The sequence below is a fragment of the Mustela erminea genome, chromosome 12 (genome assembly GCF_009829155.1).
Source record: "Mustela erminea isolate mMusErm1 chromosome 12, mMusErm1.Pri, whole genome shotgun sequence".
NCBI classification, from domain to species: domain Eukaryota; kingdom Metazoa; phylum Chordata; class Mammalia; order Carnivora; family Mustelidae; genus Mustela; species Mustela erminea.
The window spans coordinates 14,366,560-14,385,675 of NC_045625.1; positions in this window are offsets into that span (position 1 = coordinate 14,366,560).

The window sequence follows — 19,116 nt, forward strand, 5'->3', positions numbered from 1 at the left end:
GGACCCTGAGATCATGACCCGAGCCGAAGGCAGCAGCCCAAACCACTGAGCCACCCAGGCGCTCCGTTCACCTGTCTTTAAGAAGCTCTGTGGTAGTGGAATTTAACTGCACAGTTGGGGAGAGAGAACTGAAATGGGAGTCAGGGGTTCAGACTAGAGTCTCTTATAGTCTCTTATACTCTTAGGCAAGTCTTCCCCTGCTATAGATAACCAGGTTGTTCATTTGTGAAGGGAACACATTACTTCAGATGATACCTAAGGCCCTCCCAGTTCCAGTGCAGCTGACTCTCTCATCCTAAGGGACTGGTGCATGGAAAGCAAGAGGGAGCATTTTTAACCAAAGAGGCTGCTAACTGATCCATCTGGAATGGAGAGTGTATCTACCTTTGCTTTGGAGAGCTTTAAACAGCAGACAGGAGATTTTTTTAAGTGAAGAGCCTTCCCCCTCTCTGTTACTTCTGGTGGAAGTCCCCTTCCAACCCCCCATCTCAGTTTTCAAACCCCCCATCTCAGTTGAATTCTTATACCTCAATGAGGCCTTTCTCTGATCCTGCCCAGTGGCCCTCAAATGGGATAAATTAAGATCCCTCTGTTTTTATGTCACCCAGCATCACCAATTGAGACTATATATTTTGTAATTATTTGATTCATGTTCATATCTCCCATTGCACTGAGATCTCTCCCTCTTCATAAGAGTCTGGACCAGGTCTATTTTGACCATCACCATTTTACCCATACCTGAATGTGTGGATAAATAAATGAATGAAGTATTGCCTGTGGGAAGGGAAATGGGTTAGACATCCTCTTTCTGGGGTCTTGGAGCCCCAGGGTCCTTTACAGAATAAATATGGGGTATATAAAGTGTTGGGCAAATACAAACACTGGTCAAAAAATCAGAAAAGAAACACTTAATATCAAGGACAACATCCAACTTTAGAGAAAGAATGGACAGCAAAAGGAGCAGAATGAATGCATTGTTAAAGAGAAAACAAAAAAGAACAAAGAAAAGCAAATTCAGGGCAAAAAGTTTGAGTGTGGGAAGGACAGGGATAATTTTCTGACAGAAGCCTGAACATCAAGGATGGCACTGAACACATTAAATATTTCACAATGATTATCAACTTATTAAGAGAGAAAGATTGATTTATTCTTATGTTCTGGAGAGAGACTTGTGAGAAGCAATAACCCATCTCAAGCACAATAAGCTCGCCTTAATCAGAACAGATAAGGTTTAGAGGATTGAGGGAGATTAATTGATGAAAGAATGAGTCCCTGGGGTTGTGTGGGGAGGCAGTGTGGTGAAGGGGAGGAGGGAGCCCTGCAGATTTGGGCTGAAGACTGGCTCATCCCTCGGCAGCTGCGTGACCTTGGGCAAGTCCCCTTCCCTCTCCCAATCTCAGTTTCCTTTTGTTTAGAACAAAGGTTGATAAATGAGGACCCATGCCAAATTCAGTCCCTCACTTGTTCATTTTTTTTAAATAAAGTTTTATTAAAATATCCTTTGTCAATGCTTGCTTTTGTGTTACAATGATGGGGTCATTGCAACAAAAAGACCATGTCCCCAAAGCCAAAAATCTTTACAATATAATTTTACAAAAGAATTTTGATGACTCCTGCTCTAGAAAGATGTAAGTTACAAACATTTCACAGGCTTGTTCTGATATTCATTCACTGGGTGTCTGACATGAGGAGGTGCTCAATCAACGTTGGTGGTGTTTGGTCATATCAATGAATCAATGAATGATGAATCAATGAATCAATGAATGAATGCATGAGTGGCATGACATAATAGAATGGTAAAGACAGATGCGGGGTCAGATCTCTGTTTAACTCTCTATAAGCTGTGTGATCTCAGGCAAATTACACCTTCTCTTTCAACTTCTCTGTCTTCTATAAATTGGATACAGCAAAATCTAATTTGCAAATGGTAGCTGATAAATGAAATACAGTGTGAGTATTTTGAACATAAACCCTCAAAATGTCTTGTTCAATTAAAAGCCTAGAGGAGGTAAAAATAACTGCCATTGGTCAGTCATTGCTTCAGAGGCAATACAGTCTCAAGGAAGTTGTTGGGAGTTCTCAACCCAGCTTCAGCAACTACCTCCACTAGTCTCCGACTTGGAATCATGGTTCAAATGGAGCCATCACTTGAGTCCTAGCAACTGCCTGCACTTAAGAATGAATGAATGAGTTCTGGCTAGGACTCTCTGTTGGGTAAAGTCATTCTCTCCAGTCCTTTGGGATCATCTCTGAGGTCACCTCTAATACTTCTTAAGTTGTTTCAGGACAGTTACTTGGTCCTTTCTACCCTGTTTGGGCTGGAAGAAATGCTGGGGCCATAAACCAGAGGATACTCCTACAGGTCTTTCCGAGTGTTATAGTTGGCGGTTCTTAATACTCCTGACACACTGAAATCAACTGAGGGCCTATAACTATATGTACATGTCCCACATCAAAGAAAGGAAATTAGAATTTCTGGGGCCGTGGGGTCAGGAATCAAACATCTTTTAAAAACTCCCCAAGGAATTTTCTAGAAGCTACGTTTTAGCCTTCATAGATTGGACCCTGAGGCCTCTTTGGATGGTTTCTGGACAGTCTGGGGCATGTATGAGATAAGAACTTGGCTCATACACTTAACTGGACTTTGATCATCTTCTTAACTGAGCTAGAAGGATTTTGGCAGGAATAGTCTGAAGTTGGATTTGGGGTCTCAGGGAAACCCAGTGGTTCATCAAACATCAAGAACCCAAAAAAAGTCTAATCCTGAGGGTAAGAGGATGATCTTGAGTTAAAAGGATACCTTTTTAGGGCCCAAACCTACTGCTGGGGGTGGAAGCAGAGTCTTCCTGAGTTCTTTAGAGCCTAAGGACAATGACAACCTCTTAATCTTAATCTTAACTTTTTCCCCAATAGATCCCCAAGGCCATGAAAAACATCTGGGTCCAGGTAACTAGTTTAAGAAAGGGCAGGTAAATCTGTATCGCTGAGTTCAAGGGGCTCATGGTTACCTGCCTTGGAGCAAGGCTTTGTGACAGAAGTGAGGGTTTAGGGCATCAGAGTCCTGTACGAATAGAAACAGAAGGAAGCTTCCATGGGAAATGGGCTCTGTCTCCCAGGGGAGGCCCAAAGGCATGTGATCAATTTGGACACATTGGCTAAGTTGGTTTTTAGGGGTCTCTAAGGCTCAGCCCAAGACTGAGCTAGATTGCCCAAGATCCAGTCTATACTAGGCAAGGATGGGAAATGAACTTGATATTTTAGCATGAATCTAACCAGTTAGTTGTGACTGCCTAGCCACTGTGTTAAGAAGGATTCTGATGTCATGTCTGGCTTGATGGGAAAAGCACCATGTTTCATCAGGTTGGCTGTTATGCTATGAGAGAAAGGAGTGGCTTATCAGCGACATGGCAGGAAGATAGTGTGTGGGAAGATTAGGAGGCATGAGAAAAGTTCCAGGAGAGAAAAAGCTGGGGCCAAATAGTAGACCCTTAAATGCCAGGATGGAGAATTTGGATTCAAAATTTTTATTTTTTATTCTGAGAAATTCTGTTATGCCTTCTAAACAGAGGTCTAACATCGTCAGACTGAAGTTTTGGAAGTACCTCTTGACTGCAGTAAGAAAGGTAGCCTAGAGGAAGTGGTGGTGGCCCTGGGTGGGGAATAAGAAGACCAGTGCAATCCAAAGTGAAAGACTTGAGATTAAAAAGTTGATGTTCTTCTGACAATATGTGAGTGCATCCTATGACCCAGGCATTGGTCTGGTTCTCATTGTTCAATGCAGAGTAAGACAGGCATGGCTCCACATCTTCAGGAGATCTTGGCTGGGAAGCATATCACTCTCTGTCTGCTAGCTGGGGGCCCAGGAAAGCCCAGGTTGTCTTCCAAGTCCACACCTGAAGGCCTGAGAAGCAGGGGAGCCAAGGGTGGAAGTCCCAGCCTGAGTCCAAAGGACCAAGAACCAGGAGCACCCATGTAAGAGCTCAGAAGAAGATTGTGTCCCAATTCAGGCCCTTCTTCCACCCTTTTGTTCTGCCCAGGCCTTCAACAGATTGGATGATATCCATTTGCACTGGTGAAAGCCATTTTTATTTACTCAGTCTACCCAATCAAGTACTAATTTCTTCCAGAGGCACCTCCCCCTGCCATCGCAAAGACATACCCAGAAATAATGTCCTAACAGTTGTCTGGGCATCCCTTAGCCCAGTCAAACTGACATACAAAATTCACCATCATATCTGGTTACTGCACATTGTTTGTCCAGAAGTTTGGGTGATGGGTCTCCCCATCTCAAGCCTTTCTTCCTGAAAGGGGAGTGACAAGTTTCACTTAGTTGGACTTTGATCAACAATGGGAGATGCTGCAAAAGACCCCCAACTTTACTGAGTGATTTTTAAGTGCCAGGAACCATGCTATGCAGTTCTCATAAGCTTTTCTATTTAATACTTAAAAGAGCCTGATTAGTTAGGATTATTTTACCAGTCTCATCTTGAGGCTACTGGAACCAGAGCACAGTCCAGAGATGCGAGGTCTCTTGTCTAAGATCTCACAGCCGGTAAGCAGAGGACCTGGGATTCTAATCCCATTTGAGCCAGGCTCAAACCCACAAGTGTTCACCACAACACCACCCTTCTATCCCTGTAATCAGCTACCCCGCAGGTCTCCTTTCCAATGTTAACTAGGCCAGCAGGTGATCTGATGCCACAGGGGCACTGCACTCTGATTGTTTCTCGTTAGTAGTTGTCTTCTCTCTCTCTGTGGGCACTTGGTTACATAATACCTGAAAATATTAAATTAGTTTTCCTTTACAGGAAATTATGTTCCATTAGGGCCACTGGCATAGCTATTTTGAGACCTCCAGGAGAGTTGTGTGCTTTTTGGAAATGTCTGACAAATCTGATTGCTCTCCGGCAAAGGGTTCTCTGAAGACCTTGTGGCTGGTGGAGTAATTAGGCATTAAGTGGCTTTAATAATAGAAAGAGGAGGCCCAGACAAGAGGGTTCCACCTGTGATCATCAGAGCTGCTTTAGGTCCCACTTCCAGTGGAGGAAAGAAAGGGGGCGGAGGCATGCGGTGATCTGCAACATTATCCCGTGATGTCATCTCCCCATCATCACTGGGCACCCAGAGGGGATGGCCCTGGGGAGGAGATACAGCCAAGGGACCTCCTCTTCTCCATGTTCTTCCTCTAGGGGGCGCTGCAACCAACTGCCATGGGATCCTGCTCTGCTTGAGTCTTGCCCTGGAACAAATGCCTACCGAAGTACAGGTCCAGTCCACCTTAGTTTGCCATCAAAATCCTGCAAGATGTAGCTTCTGTGTATTTTTTTAGAATGCTTTTTTACAGGAAGCTAGTAGCCCTTGTGATTTCCCAATCCTCCCCCGTGTTTGACCTGTAATTTCCCCACACCCTGGTCTTGCCTGTCATGCTTCTTCCACCCAGAAGAACCTCCTCCTATCTCCATATTTTGGAGTCCTACCTGGAGTTCAAGCCTCAGCTTCAAGACCACCTCTTCCAGGAAACTTTCTTAAAATTCTCCTGCCAAAGAAAACTCTCTCTCCCTTTTTCATGACCATGTCACCTTTTAGCATCTTATTACTTTTCTTCTTATATTATACTTATTTTAAACAAATCTCACCTTTCTTGTTATATAGGAAATTTTTCAAATGGAAGGGTTACATTTCATACCTCTCACCCCATCTAGTTTTCCTAGCTCCTCTTACAAAGTTCTGCACACAGTAGGCATTTAATAAATATATGCTGTACACATCTGCCACTGTGATGATGAAAACGTAACTAGAGACTGATGTCTCATGGCCATCTGCCTACCCATTCATTTTCTTTCTAGTGACATTTCTAATCCACCCCTCAACCTTCCTGAGCTCTCATGCATGATATCTCTTGTTCCAATGTGGTATTGATGCAGGTTGGGGAGTGGGATGTTAAAACCCAGGACATGGAAATGTTTTGGGCATAAGCCTTAAGACACAGATCCATAAGAAAGCATTCGTTTTCCTAAAGGGGAGATGCATTTCCATCTTCAGCTGGATTTGATATTTGGTATGGGGAAAAGGATGAAAAGGGCACCGATGTTTCTTACTTGCCCCATTTCCTAAGGCACTAATCCACCTTCCCAGCCTCATTTCCCATCATGCAAAACCTACCCTGTGATCTAGGTACAGCAAACTATGCACTCATCCAGCAGCTGGTGATGTCATTCTCTGGTTCCCATCTCCCTCCAGGATGGACTTGATTAAAGAAAACACAAAGATTCAGCTCAGAAAGAAAACCAGTATCAGAATTCACTACTGGTACAGATGCACTTGATCTCCTTTCTTGAATTTTGACTATGGAATTCATCCACCCTGGGGCAGATGGACAAGCTGGCCCAGCAAACAGAAACTCACTTGATGCTGCAGGACCAAGGCTGTGTGACCCAGCACCCACTATTTCTGGGCAGAGACAGGTGAAGGAATCCTCAAGAGAGCTATCTTTACTCATGCCTGGAAGATACCATTCTTTCTGGCTCTTCCCTTTTATCTTTCCACATACATTAGCCCTTTTGATGACAGGGAGAGCTGTTCTTCAGGCTCACCAATGAAATTCATTACTCCTTCCATGGAGACAGAGGAGGATGGGATGGGACAGAGGACCCTGAGATGTCCTCAGTTCTAGAAACCTCTGTTTCTCTATAGATCTGCCACAGCAGAGATTCAAGTGATTTTTCCCTGACATATATGGTATATCCACCTGTCATCATGACTTTGCCCAGGCTGAACCCTTTTTCCAGAGTGTCCCTCCTTCCTATCTCCAACTGACAAGGTCTTACTCAAATGCTGCCTCTTTCTGGAGGTCTTCTTATCTCTGTCTCCATTCCTCTCCAGTGGTATTCAATAACCTCTTCTGGGCTTCCTATATCACAGCACTGACCACGTCCTGCTGGTGTTCTGGAGACATATGATGTATCTCTTTTCCTCTTCTCCATTTCTACCCCTGCTCCTGCATTACAATCTCCACAAAGGACCACCCCTATAACTCCAATGTTTACCTTTAGCCTGGCAAAAGATTGGTGATCACAAATGCTGATTGAATCTGCTCAAAGAATCAGCTGTCTGGTGGTGTTAGGGCCAAAGTACTGTGATGTCTAACCTTGGCTCAAACATGGTCCTCTCTCATTGATAAGGTTCCTTCTTGGCATCCCAGTTCCCACTTGGAGACTCCCAAGCATGTGATGCTGGAGGAGCTACTGCTCTGGACCAGCATGTGAAGACCTATCTCACAGTGGCCTGCCCAGCAGCTCCCCTGGCTTTACTCAGGGCTGACTCTCCTCCAGTGATATTCTTCTCTTATCCTCTCACAAATCAGTGGGTGGCCCTGTGTCCTACAGAGGACATGTCTATGGCACAGATTCTGAGCATCCCCTTGTTCTCTAATAACACATGTGGTGAAATAACTTGAAAAAGAAAACAAAAACAAAAACAAAACAAAACCCATGAACAAACACAAACAGAAGAAACAGAATCGTAAGTGCAGAGAGTAATCTGGTGTTGGCCAGAAGTGAGGGAATGGGGCAGATGAGCAAAATAAGTAAAAGGAATTCAGAAGTAAAACTCCCAGTTATTAAAAAAAAAAAAAAGTCACAGAGATGAAAAAATACAGCATGCAAAATATGGTCAATGATATTGTCGTAATGTTGTATGGTGACAGATGGTGGCTATCTTTACTGTGGTGAGCACAGCTTAATGTATGGAATTGTCGAGTCACTAAGTTGTACACCTGAAACTAAAAGAACATTCTATGTCAACTGCACTTCAATAAAAAGAAAATGAGAAAGGGGGGATGTTGATCCAGTGGTTGGGAACACAAAGATGATATTAGATGATTTATGACAAGTGCTTAGCTCAGCTCATAGAAAAAGACTCTCAGTAAGTGGTAGCTACTATTACCATCATTATCACCAGAGAGGGGAATGATGTACTCAAGGTCACACAGCTGGTTAATGTCAGAGCTGGATCTGGAATTTGAATCTGGAATTTTAGGCTTTAGGTCCCCTGTCTTTCTCTTGCCCTTCCCAATCCCCCACAGATCTGTGTCTACGACCTTCCAGATCCCAGTTCGGTCTGGGCCAGACTCATTCTGCCACTCAGCAGAAACAGAAAATAAAAATACCCAGAAACAACAACAACAAAAAAGCCCCACACCTCTTCTACCACGATGCAGGGAAAAAATTACCCTTAATTACTGGGGCTTCTCCACAATTACAGGACGTGCATTTGAACTCTGAAGGGTCCTCTCCTGAGGATAACCTTTATTTGCCTGATTGCGTCTGTTCAGTTAATTCTGGCTAATTACTATTTTCTTCCTATTAGATTCTAATTATATACAGTATTTTCATTATAAAGCGTAATGTTTCCCAGAGAACCATGTCAATTATACAGGCAATATTACCGGAGGTCTGGTTTACCTCATTAAGCCCAAGCGATGAAGCCATGCATCTGATTAAACCCACAGTTTGCGGGGTGGACTTTAACTATATGTGGGCACCAGTGACTCTCACCTAGAACTTGCTGGGTGTGGGAAAGGACTGGAGAGACTGGAAAAGCCCCTTGAAGGAGGTGGAAATCCATCTGGAAGTCTTGGCTTTTCTTCAGGAAATGCAAGCACCGAGCCACAGTGCCTTGGTATTTGTGCATTTACATCCTCAATTTTGTCTATTTCTAAGCATCCTGTGATTTTAGTTTCACTGAGGTATTGATATAATGTGTTGGTAGAAAAACAAGTCTTATTCTTGATTCAAAGGCTTTTGGTGGGCTACCCAGGATCGCCACCTCCGTCCGTCACATCTTTCTGAGCTCCTGATTTATCCATCCCACCATTGTCTTGTATCTCTACTTGGGTATCTAGCAGACATCTTACCCTTAGCATGGCCAATAGAGAATCCTTGATTTCTGTCCTCCCTGAACTCTGAACCTAATCCTCCTTATACGACCCCCACCTCAGTAAATGTCATAACCAGGTGCTGAAACCAAGTGCCAGGAAGTCATACCGAGTTCCTTATTTCCTTCTTCTCTCCTTTCCACTCCATGGGCATGTCCTGTGAACTCTCAGTCTCAACTCTATCCTGGATCCATCCTTTTCTCTTCTCCATGGCCAACGACCACCCCCATCCAGGCAATCATCATCCCCACTATGTAGTGGCCTCCTAAGTGGGCTCCTTGTTTTGTTTCCCTCTTCACACCTTTCTTCCAACAGTAAATCAAGCACAACAGATCAGACCACGTTAATATCTGCTTAAAATTATTAGATTTATTGGTTTTGGGGGTTAAATCCAAGCTTCTTATCATGTCTATATGACACTCCATCATTATTTTATTTTTTTTGGCTTATTATTTAACAAGTATTTATTGAGGGCCTATTATGTACAAGGTACTATTCTGGAGAAGCTGGCTCCTGTTTGAGAATGAAATAAAGATCACCCTTATGTGTGCCACTTGTTCATATCATGTTGATAGGACTTAATATTTTACATGTGGGTCTTGTCCAGCTGGATTGTCTAAGAGGTCTGGGTCTAGATCTGTCCCCCATGCTCCTAACCCAACCCCAGCACCGGAAGCATCTCAAGACATGTGAGCTACTTTACAGTGATTTGACACTTGGACAGGAGTTGGAAAACAAAGTTGATTAAAAAACATACTTTTATTGGATTCTAAAGGAATTAATAAAAATCCTCCCTTTGGGGATTAATAAAACAGGATTTTTTAATATTAGCCTTATTTTTTTCTACTTTATAAAAGTATTTTAATCAACATTCTAGGTTTTCGAGAATGGACTCAAGCTATGTTCTCTACTTGGGTGGGTGAAGGGTTGTGGTGAAGGTTTTTTCAGCTCATTTGCAGATGACTCCCATTTTTTACAGTGGCTGCCCGGTCTGAAAAATGTTGTCACTACCGTTTCTCTGGTCAAGATGCATAATAATGGGGAAGTTCAAGCAAAAAGGGAAGTCACGTTTCTTGAGCATCTCACCATCCAGGAGCTAATTTTGTCATCATAGTGCTGCTTTGTTTAGGGAGGTCCTGTACGTTGTGTAAAACCCTCAGTGAGTTAGTTATGAGCTGTGGGAGCCAGGTTGTCTAGGTTCTAATTCCAAATCTTCCACTTATTGGCTCTGTGTGACTTTGAGGATATTTGTTAATCTCATGCTTCACTTTCCACATTTATCAGATGAGAATCATAGTTCCTACTTCCTAGGGTTGTTTTATTAAATGAGAAAATCCACATAGAACCATGCCTGGCAGATTTGTGCTGCCTATGTGCTGGCTCTTACCATCTGGTCTAAACCTGGGCTGGTCTCCATCCAAACCACCATTCCGGCCATCAATAAACACTACCAGCAGCACCTGTGCTATTCAGTGAGTGCCCTCTAGAACCTGAATTCTAATCCTAATTAAATTTCAGACACATGTAGGGTGCACATTATTATCAAACTTTTCAGGTGAATAATGCTGAGGCTCCCTAACATCACTTGTCCAAAGTCAAGGGACAGGTAAGTGGCAGATCTGAAAGTCACATAGATCTGCCTGTCCCCAGAGACCATGCTCTTGAAAGTAGTTAAAAAGTTCTGTAACCTTCAAAATGTAATATACTTTATATATGAAAGGTGTTCTAGACTAACCTATGTCACTTGTCTCCCCTCAAACTCATGTGCTAAGGCCCTAACCTCCAAAGTGGCTGTATTTGGAGTGAGGGCCTTTAGGGATGGGGGACGGTGTGTGATTCAGTCACAATGAGGTCATTAGGGTGGGGCCCTTGTCCAATCTTGTTGGTGTCCTTATTAGAAGAGGCAGCACACTAGGGATGTCCACACACAGAGGAAAGGCCGTGTGAGGACACAGAGAGAAGCAAACCAAGGAGAGAGGCCTCAGGAGACACGAGACGTGCTGACACCTTAATCTTGAACTTTTAGTCTTCAGAAATGTGAGAAAGTAAGGTTCTGTTGTTAAAGCCAACCAGTCTCTGGCATTTTATAATGGCATCCATAGCCAACTAATACAGGAGGGAACATCATTAGTGGGAAAAGAACAGAAAGGTATCAGGTGACTTGATCTTTGTTATCAGAGTGTTTCCAGTGTTCAGTTCCAGGCTGGGCTCCCAGCAGAAGCTTGGACATGCAAGGACCAGTGTGTAGAAAAGTGCTTTCTTCTTCAGGACTGAGGGGGGCACCCTCAGTACAAGCCCCATGGCATCCTGGCTCCCCCATCCTTTCTCTGAACACCCTGCATGGCAGTGGCCTGCCTCCCGCTTGGGACCAGATGTCCCATGAAGACTGGAATTGTGTGTGTCTTTTTATTTAGCGTGGACACAGCACAGGATAGCTCCTGCAGAGTTATATCCTGGCTGCATGTCTGTAGGGCAGAGAGGTCCATGAGGGCAACTTTCAGTTCTACAGACCTTTTCCTGAAGGAGCTGCCCTGGGCTGGGCAGGATGCTCAGGTGCAGGGAGTGGGCTCTATGCAGCAGGCCCGTTGGGCTCCTGCCAGAGCACCTGAGTCTCTGAGTTTGGGACAGGCACTTTGTTTATGTGAGCATCAGGGAACATTAGTGGGGTTACTGAAGATGCATGGCCGGTAGTCAGCGTGTGTTTGTTGCTCCATTCTCAAGTCCAGGGCAGGCCTCGGAGCCCCTGCCAAGTGGAACTGGAGCCTGAGAGAGGGGCACCATCGGACCCTTCTCCAGGAAGGGACTGCTGTGGGTTCCTGCAGCAGCAATGCTGAACGAGGCCGCAGCTCCCACTCCATTTCTGCTCCCGCTCACATCAGGGTGAGAGACTGAACTAATTCATTATGGGAAAAAAATTAAAGAGAAAATGCTCCAAAAGTTTTCAGGGTTATCACTCTAAGCTTGCCCTCACTGTATTCCAGTTGTGTTCTTGGATGGGAATGACCTTCCAGGCTGGGAGCTGTCTCCTGAACTCTTCCCCACTCTGAGTGTGCTACAAGAGAAGAGAATTATTTTGTGAGCTCTTTGAAGGTTTCTTCCTCCCAAATTACTCCCTCCTGAAGGCCCGAAAGATTTCTCTTTGATCTGTTTGGCTCTCAGAAATTTATCCTGGGGGCACCTGGGTGGCTCAATGGGGTAAAGCCTCTCTCTGCCTTCGGCTCAGGTCGTGATGCCGGGGTCCTGGGATCGAGCCCTGCATCGGGCTTTCTGCTCAGCAGGGAGCCTGCTTCCCCTTCTCTCTGTCTCTGCCGACTTGTGATCTCTGTCTGTCAAATAAATAAGATCTTAAAAAAAAAAAAAGAAAGAAATTTATCCTGGCTGATGAGCATTCTGACACGTGAGTGCCAGCGGTGAGCTTGATGGCCTGGTTCTACTACCCAGACATTTTGCAGATGTACGGTCTTGGTCTGGTCCCTGACTCTGCCTGGACATTGGCTTCTTCATTGGCGAAGTAATGAGGTCTAAAATCATGAGATTCTCTCCCTCCATTAATTTAAAACAAAGACATCTGGATGCTACATCTGGGTGTTATAACCCCATGTGCCAAATCTTAAGCATCCGGCAAAACCAAGGCATTCTTCCTGGAATGACTGAGGTTTGAAGAGTGGCCAGGTCACGTGCTTGGTGTATTTGGCAGAGCAGGTGTTTGGGATAGATGAGAGGAGAGGTCTGGCAGGCCCCGTGTTGTGTGACCAGCACTTGGATCCACTCTGGATATGTGGGTTCTGGTCTTCAAGGTTGTTCGTGAGATTGATTTGTAACCAATAGATTGTGGACTACAATGATGTACACCTTCAGACCCTTAAAACTTGTATGATCTCCAATGCCTCCCTCTTTCCTTTCCTCCTGCCCTTCCCTTTCTCTCTAGTTCTCTCCTTTTCCCTTCCCTCCAGCCCACCACCATGCTTTCTTCATGCTCATCAACCAACCAGATGCAGAGGATCCACCTGAAGACTTCATGGCCCTAGGGGATGGACAAGCCACTAGATGAAAAAAGTCCAAGTCTGTGAGTGATTCTGTGAGCAGAGCTAATCCTGCCAGGACCCTCTTCACCCAAATGAGGTCACTGTTACTTGGGGGCTGTTTCAGCAGTTAGCATATCTTGACTAATAGGCCGGGGTATTGTGTTTTGGTGCCTGTGACCCTTCACAAGAGGTCATGTCTTTTCTTGCATCACACACCAGCATGTAGTTTGACATAAGCTCGGGGGTCCTTGGGGGCACAAATGCAAGCTTGATGGCTTGGGCCTGGAATAGGTGTTCTGGAGTATCTTCTCAGTTGTGGTGGTGCTGTACTTGAAACAGAAAGGACTGGGGGTTGCACAGACTCAGGATAGAATCCACCACCTTTGATGGAGAGTGATGTCATTTCAAGTAAGTAACTTACCCTTGCTTTTTGCCTAAATTCAAGCAGCTTGTCATTCTGTTTTCTGGACATGTCCCTCCCAGAGGGTCCTTTTCTGTCTCCCAGCCTGGGAAAGCTCTGCAGAAGCTTTGTGCTCCTCCCTGTTAACCCTCCTTGCATTTGTGGTAGTCGGTTCAACCGTGCTAGTGATGGGTAGAGTCTGTCACATTCATAAGCTTTAAGAGAGCAGGGACTGAACTAGTTGAATTCCGCTGTATTATCTCCACCTCCCAGTAGAGTGTCTGGAACACCATAGACATGAACTAAATAACTGTTGATGGAATGAAAAGATGAACATATAAATGCACTTGAACTCTAATATTATCATCTATAGACTGGGCATCACACTAGCTATATCCTGGCATTTTGGTGAAGATTCATTACGATCATATATGCAAAGCCCAGCTGAACATGGTACCTGGTATGTGACTGCCCTGTAATGTTTGTTCTCCTTTGCCTTGTTGGATAAGGAGTTTACGAGGTTGAGAAGAAAGGCTAGAGCTCTCTTAGTAGAGGGACCAGCATTAGGGGGACAGGCAGAGATGGGTGTATTGTGTGTGGGGCTGATGAGGTACAGACACTGCACTATAAGGGTCTTGCACCTTGGTGCATGAGAAATAGAGGTATGTTATAACTGTGCCTGAAAGCCATCAGGAAGTGATGAGGTCATATACCTTTAGTAAAGGAAAGCTGAGACACGCCCACATCAATATGAATTTGTGTAATGAAGAACCCAGGATGGCAGGAAGGTCCGCGGGGGTGGGCATTTGCACTGAGTCTTATAAACTTGGTGCTGCTCAGAAGCAGTAGGAAAGTCATTCCGGGTGGAAGTTAGGGTACCCAGGGCAACCCAAGGAGGTTGGGAGACAAGAGGGAAAGCCACTTTGGCTGCAACAAAGTTTGTGTTGGGTCAGGAAATTAGGCAGCATGGGACCAGATCCTGGGGACTTCAGAGGCCAGGTTCAATGCTTAGCCTTCATCTGGGCACCACTGTGTGGAGCAGAGAGAGCCATAGAGAGTCCAAGCTTTGTGAGTAACAATGGTCATCCTTTGTTTTGCCCAAAGGTCTTTAGGAGACAGGGGGCTGGATCACATGACCTCTGGAAGTTTCTTCCAACCACAGGGCTCTGCGGTAGTCAGAAGACAGATAGAGGGAAACAAAAACCAGAGACCTTGGCCTGGATTTCTCTGCATCATAAATCTCCTCCACTGCCGGGTGCCATCTCTTTGTCCACAGATTAATCTTCTCCGGCTTCCTGCTGGAACAGAAGGACCTACTGACCTCATCCTGTTCTCCAGTCTGCAAGTGAGAAATGGGGTTCTCAGACAGGCAAAGGTCTAGGCATGGGCCGAGGGCAGCTGAACCCCCAGGGGAAAGAAAAAGAAGCACAGAGACCATCTTGTTCCGGAAGGGCTCTCCACCAGGACCGTCCCAGGGTCCAAGCCAGAGAGGCAGGGTGCCTTGTCTTTCTGCATGAACGTCTTTGACCTAAGACTGGCAGATGCTGGAGGAGATTGCAAACTCCTACCAGGTTGTTTTCCACTGTTTGACACTGACCTGGACTGAGTGTGATTTTTATCTAATGCTTTCGTCAGTGGTGCTTCTCTCTCACGGTTGAAGTTCAGATATAAGGCCTTGTGGCTAAGGATGAATGGGAGCTTTAGACAGGGCATCCTGCACTCTGGCCTTGGCAGTGGGCTCTCCGTGCCTCAGTTTCATTGTATATAAAAGGGGAGTAATAATTGTGCTCACCTCAGATGGTTATGGCGAGTAGTGGGCTCTCAGAATCCTACTAGGCATACAGTAAATACAGAAGAAATGCCAACTCTTAGGATGGATTTCATTATTGGAAAATGAGGATAAAATCGCCGGTCACCCGGGGTTGTTGGAACGGTCACCTTCATTCATTTGCTGAACACGTACACGTTGAGCACTGAGTGGGCACCAAGCAGTGTATCGGGCACGGGCGTGACGTGCCGCAAACAACACGAGGAAGAGTTCCTCATCCTTAGAGCTGATGGGCTGCAGGGTGGGGGGAAGGGGAGGGGGACGGGGTGCAGATCGAAACAAGCAGATGCTCCAGCCCAAAGGTACAAGTTTGTAATAATGCTGTGAAGGATGGGGGGTTTGCTAGGGACAGAATAATGTGGGGCCACCTGGGGGCCGATGGTCCCAGAAAGCTGCTTCTGAGCTGGCAGAGGAAGAACAGGGAGGAGCAAGGGTTCTAAGCATTCCTGGAAACTCAGACACAGAGACCTAGAGGGGAGGGGGGATGAGGGAGACCTGGGGTGGGGGTGGGCGGTGGCATGCTGGAGGGCTGAAGGAGGGGGCAGGCTTCACAGGGATCAAAGGGGAGGGAGGTGGGCTTTTATCCTGATTATAAACTGCAGACACAGCAGCCGGGAAATGCTTTGGGAAAAGGTACTCTGCAGGCACCTGTCTCCTCCCATATTTTCCACCATAAAAGCGCAGGACTTGGAATTAACAGAACGCGGGCCAATTGAGGAGTGACCTTCCTCCCCATTGTTTTGGTAAGTTCGCACTCAGAGTAACACAATTGCCTAAGCACTGCAAATACTATGCCATAAAGCTGGGTATGTGTGTGTGTAATTCTAATTCCCCAAGTGGAGTTTGGAGCCCTGCCACTTCTTCTGATATGCATTAACGACTGTGAACCCCAGTTTCCTCTCTCTGTAATAACGGGCCTGCTTCCTCCTCTTTGCTAATGGGATTGTTCTCTCAGAAGGTTGTTTTGAGGAAAGCGCCAATAAATGTTGGTTCACTTTTCCTCTTCTTTCCTCTGTGGCTTAGGCTTCACTGTCTGGTGCCTCCGTTGACAGTCTGCATTTGAGAGAAGGCATTAAACATTCATAGCTGGTTTTTCATCAATATGTGTCCTGCCCACCACACAATCGTGGAGGACCTGTTGGGGTCTGACCACTCTAGAAATTGCCCCTTTCTTAAAGGCGCCACCCTGACCTCTCCCACTGGTCCTAGAATCCTTCGAATTCACATACCACTGCTGTGGAAGGAAGTCCTTTTAATTCTGACCAAGTGAGCAAAAGGGAAAATAAGGAGGGTTCTATCAGAACGACTCATGAAAAATATGTATGTTCTTTAAAGGAAGATGGCATACAAATGGGATATATTTTTTTTCCAAAAGGGAGGGGAAAAAATCGTAGGCTTTTAAACAGAAGACTTTAAGCAGAGTGAGAGAGCAAAAATATGTCTCTTAAATGCATTCAGCGCCATTGCCACGGGCTGCCGAGCCAGGATTGTTTATTAGAAGATAAGATAGTGAAAAATGTATTTTGCAGAAAGAAAATAGTAAAGTCAGGTCTGAGGCAGATAAGAAGCCAAATTTCTATTTTATGCTCAATTGAGTGACTCAGTTACATTATCTGGGAAGCAGGGGTGAAATAACACCCTTCGGAAATGAGGTCCGGGGGTGCTCTGGGTCCCCTTCCAGCCTTGGCCAAGCTGAACCTGGCTTGGCCGGGAGGCTGCCTCCGCAGAACAGCGGCGTTTCCAGGCTGGGGCTGGGGTGAGGCCGGGGCTGGGGCTGGGACTGGGCTGGGGCTGGAGTGAGGCTGGAGCTGTTTTGGGGGCTTGTCCGGGGCTGGGGGACAGCGTGGGAGTGGGGAAGGGAGGCGCCAATCTTTTCAGCTCTTTCTTTTTTCCATCTTGTTCAGCTTTATGCCTCCCCTCCCACTGCCAAAGGTGGGAGAATAAAAACACGCGTGCGTGCAACATGAGGCTGTGCAAAGGCCAGCAGATGTTCGAGCTGGAAGACGCATCGTTAGAAACCAGCTGGGTTTAGGGATACAGACTCCTGGCCTGTGGTCAGTGCTTTACTTGGCAAGCACAAACAAGTCGCCTGAATGCTTTCTAAGCAGGGCATTGTTCTCCAGGTTGCCGAAGATCTCTGGTACCTTTTTTAAAAATTTCCACCTGTCCGCTTTACACATTTTTGTTATGTGCCGAGTGCCTGGAGAAATAGGTGGGGACCCCCAGGCTGTATTCCGGAATCCTCACGCAGAGATGGGGGAGCTTGCATCAGAGAGGGAAAGAGGTTCGCCTGAGGTCACACAGCTAGTGACTTACCTCAGTACAAACCGAACCCAGAATTCTGGGCTTTGCTCCCAATCACCCCGATCTTTTCCTGTTGTTCCACCTCCGGGTTTTTCTTCTCACTTAGGAATTCTTCACTTATTAGCCAGTTGGAGTTAGTGGGATCTGAGACACGAAGACTAACTTAATTCAACAAATATTTATGGTTTTACTGACAACAAATTTGTTTATTCAACAAGTATCAGCTGAACAACTCAGCTACTTATATAGCTGAGTTGAATAAGGAACCCCCCCAAAGATATTAGAGTCCTAATCTCTGAAACTTGTAAATAATTTTGCAAACATGATTAAATTAAGGACCTTGAATTGGGGGAGCTAGTCCTGGATTATCTGGCAAATAATCACATGTGTTAAGTCAGAAAAAGAGAGAGAGGGAGATGGGGTGGTAGAGAAGTATGATATTGCTGGTTTTGAGGAGGAAGGAAGGGGGTCCTGAGCCAAGGAACACAGACAGTATCTAGAAGCTGGGGAAGGTACAGACATGGTTTTGTCTAGAGCCTCTAGAATGGAATGAAGCCATGAGAGCCATGTCAGACTTCTGATCTACAGCGAGAACTATAAGATACTAAACGTGTGATGCGTCAAGCTGCCAAGCCTGTAGTGACCTGTTCCAACAGCAAAGAGGACACTAATATGACAGTCACCAAGTCCTGACAGTATCCCACACCTTTATTCATTCTCTTGTTCTTTTTCTCCTTCCAGAAGATTTCTCTGAAGTCACTTGTAGCTACCTTTTAGACTCATTTGGAACTCCACTTTGAGATAAAACCAGTAACAACCATGAGCCTTGATGGACCCAGTAAGTCATTGTAGATGGGAACACAAGGAGTAATGTCATTTTATGCATCAAGAATGAATGTTCAGGGGTGTCTGGGCGGCTCAGTTGGTTCAGCATTGGACTTTTGATTTTGGCTCAGGTCATGACCTCAGGGTCATGAGATCGAGCCCTGTGTCAGGATCTGCACTGAACATGGAGCCCGCTTGGGATTCTCTCTCCTTCTCCCTCTGCCACCCCTCATCCCTGCTTGCATTCTCTCACTCTCTCTCTCTCTAGAAGAAGAAGGAGGTGGAGGAGAAGTAGGAGTAGGAGGAGGAGGTGGAGGAGGAGGAGGAGGAGAAGAAGAAGGGGACTAGGGAGAAGACAGAGAAGGAGAAGAAGACTATCCAAAGAATGAATGAATGTTCAGAGACGGGAAGTCCTTCCCCAAAGTTGTACAGCAAGTTCATGTCAGGGTTGAAATTAAAATCCTGGTTTTTCAACCTCTAGGGCAGTGTTTATGTTTTCATTGGTTTAAAATAATATCAGTCCAGAAACTGGAATTCAGTCACCGGATTTAGTACAAATATCTGGTCATCTGGTTTATCCCAAAGACATATTTGCCATTCAGTGAGACAAAGATGGCCTTTGCTTGGTGGGTTGGATATACCTATGGATAAAAATGAGTTTGGGCCCCCTTCTTTGCCAACACAAACAAAAGTTACTAATTCAAGACAGATCATAGACTTCCATGAGAAAGGAAAAACAACAGAGTGTCTGTGAGAAAACAAAGGAGAGCTTCCTCGTGACTTTGGGCAGGTGAAGGAT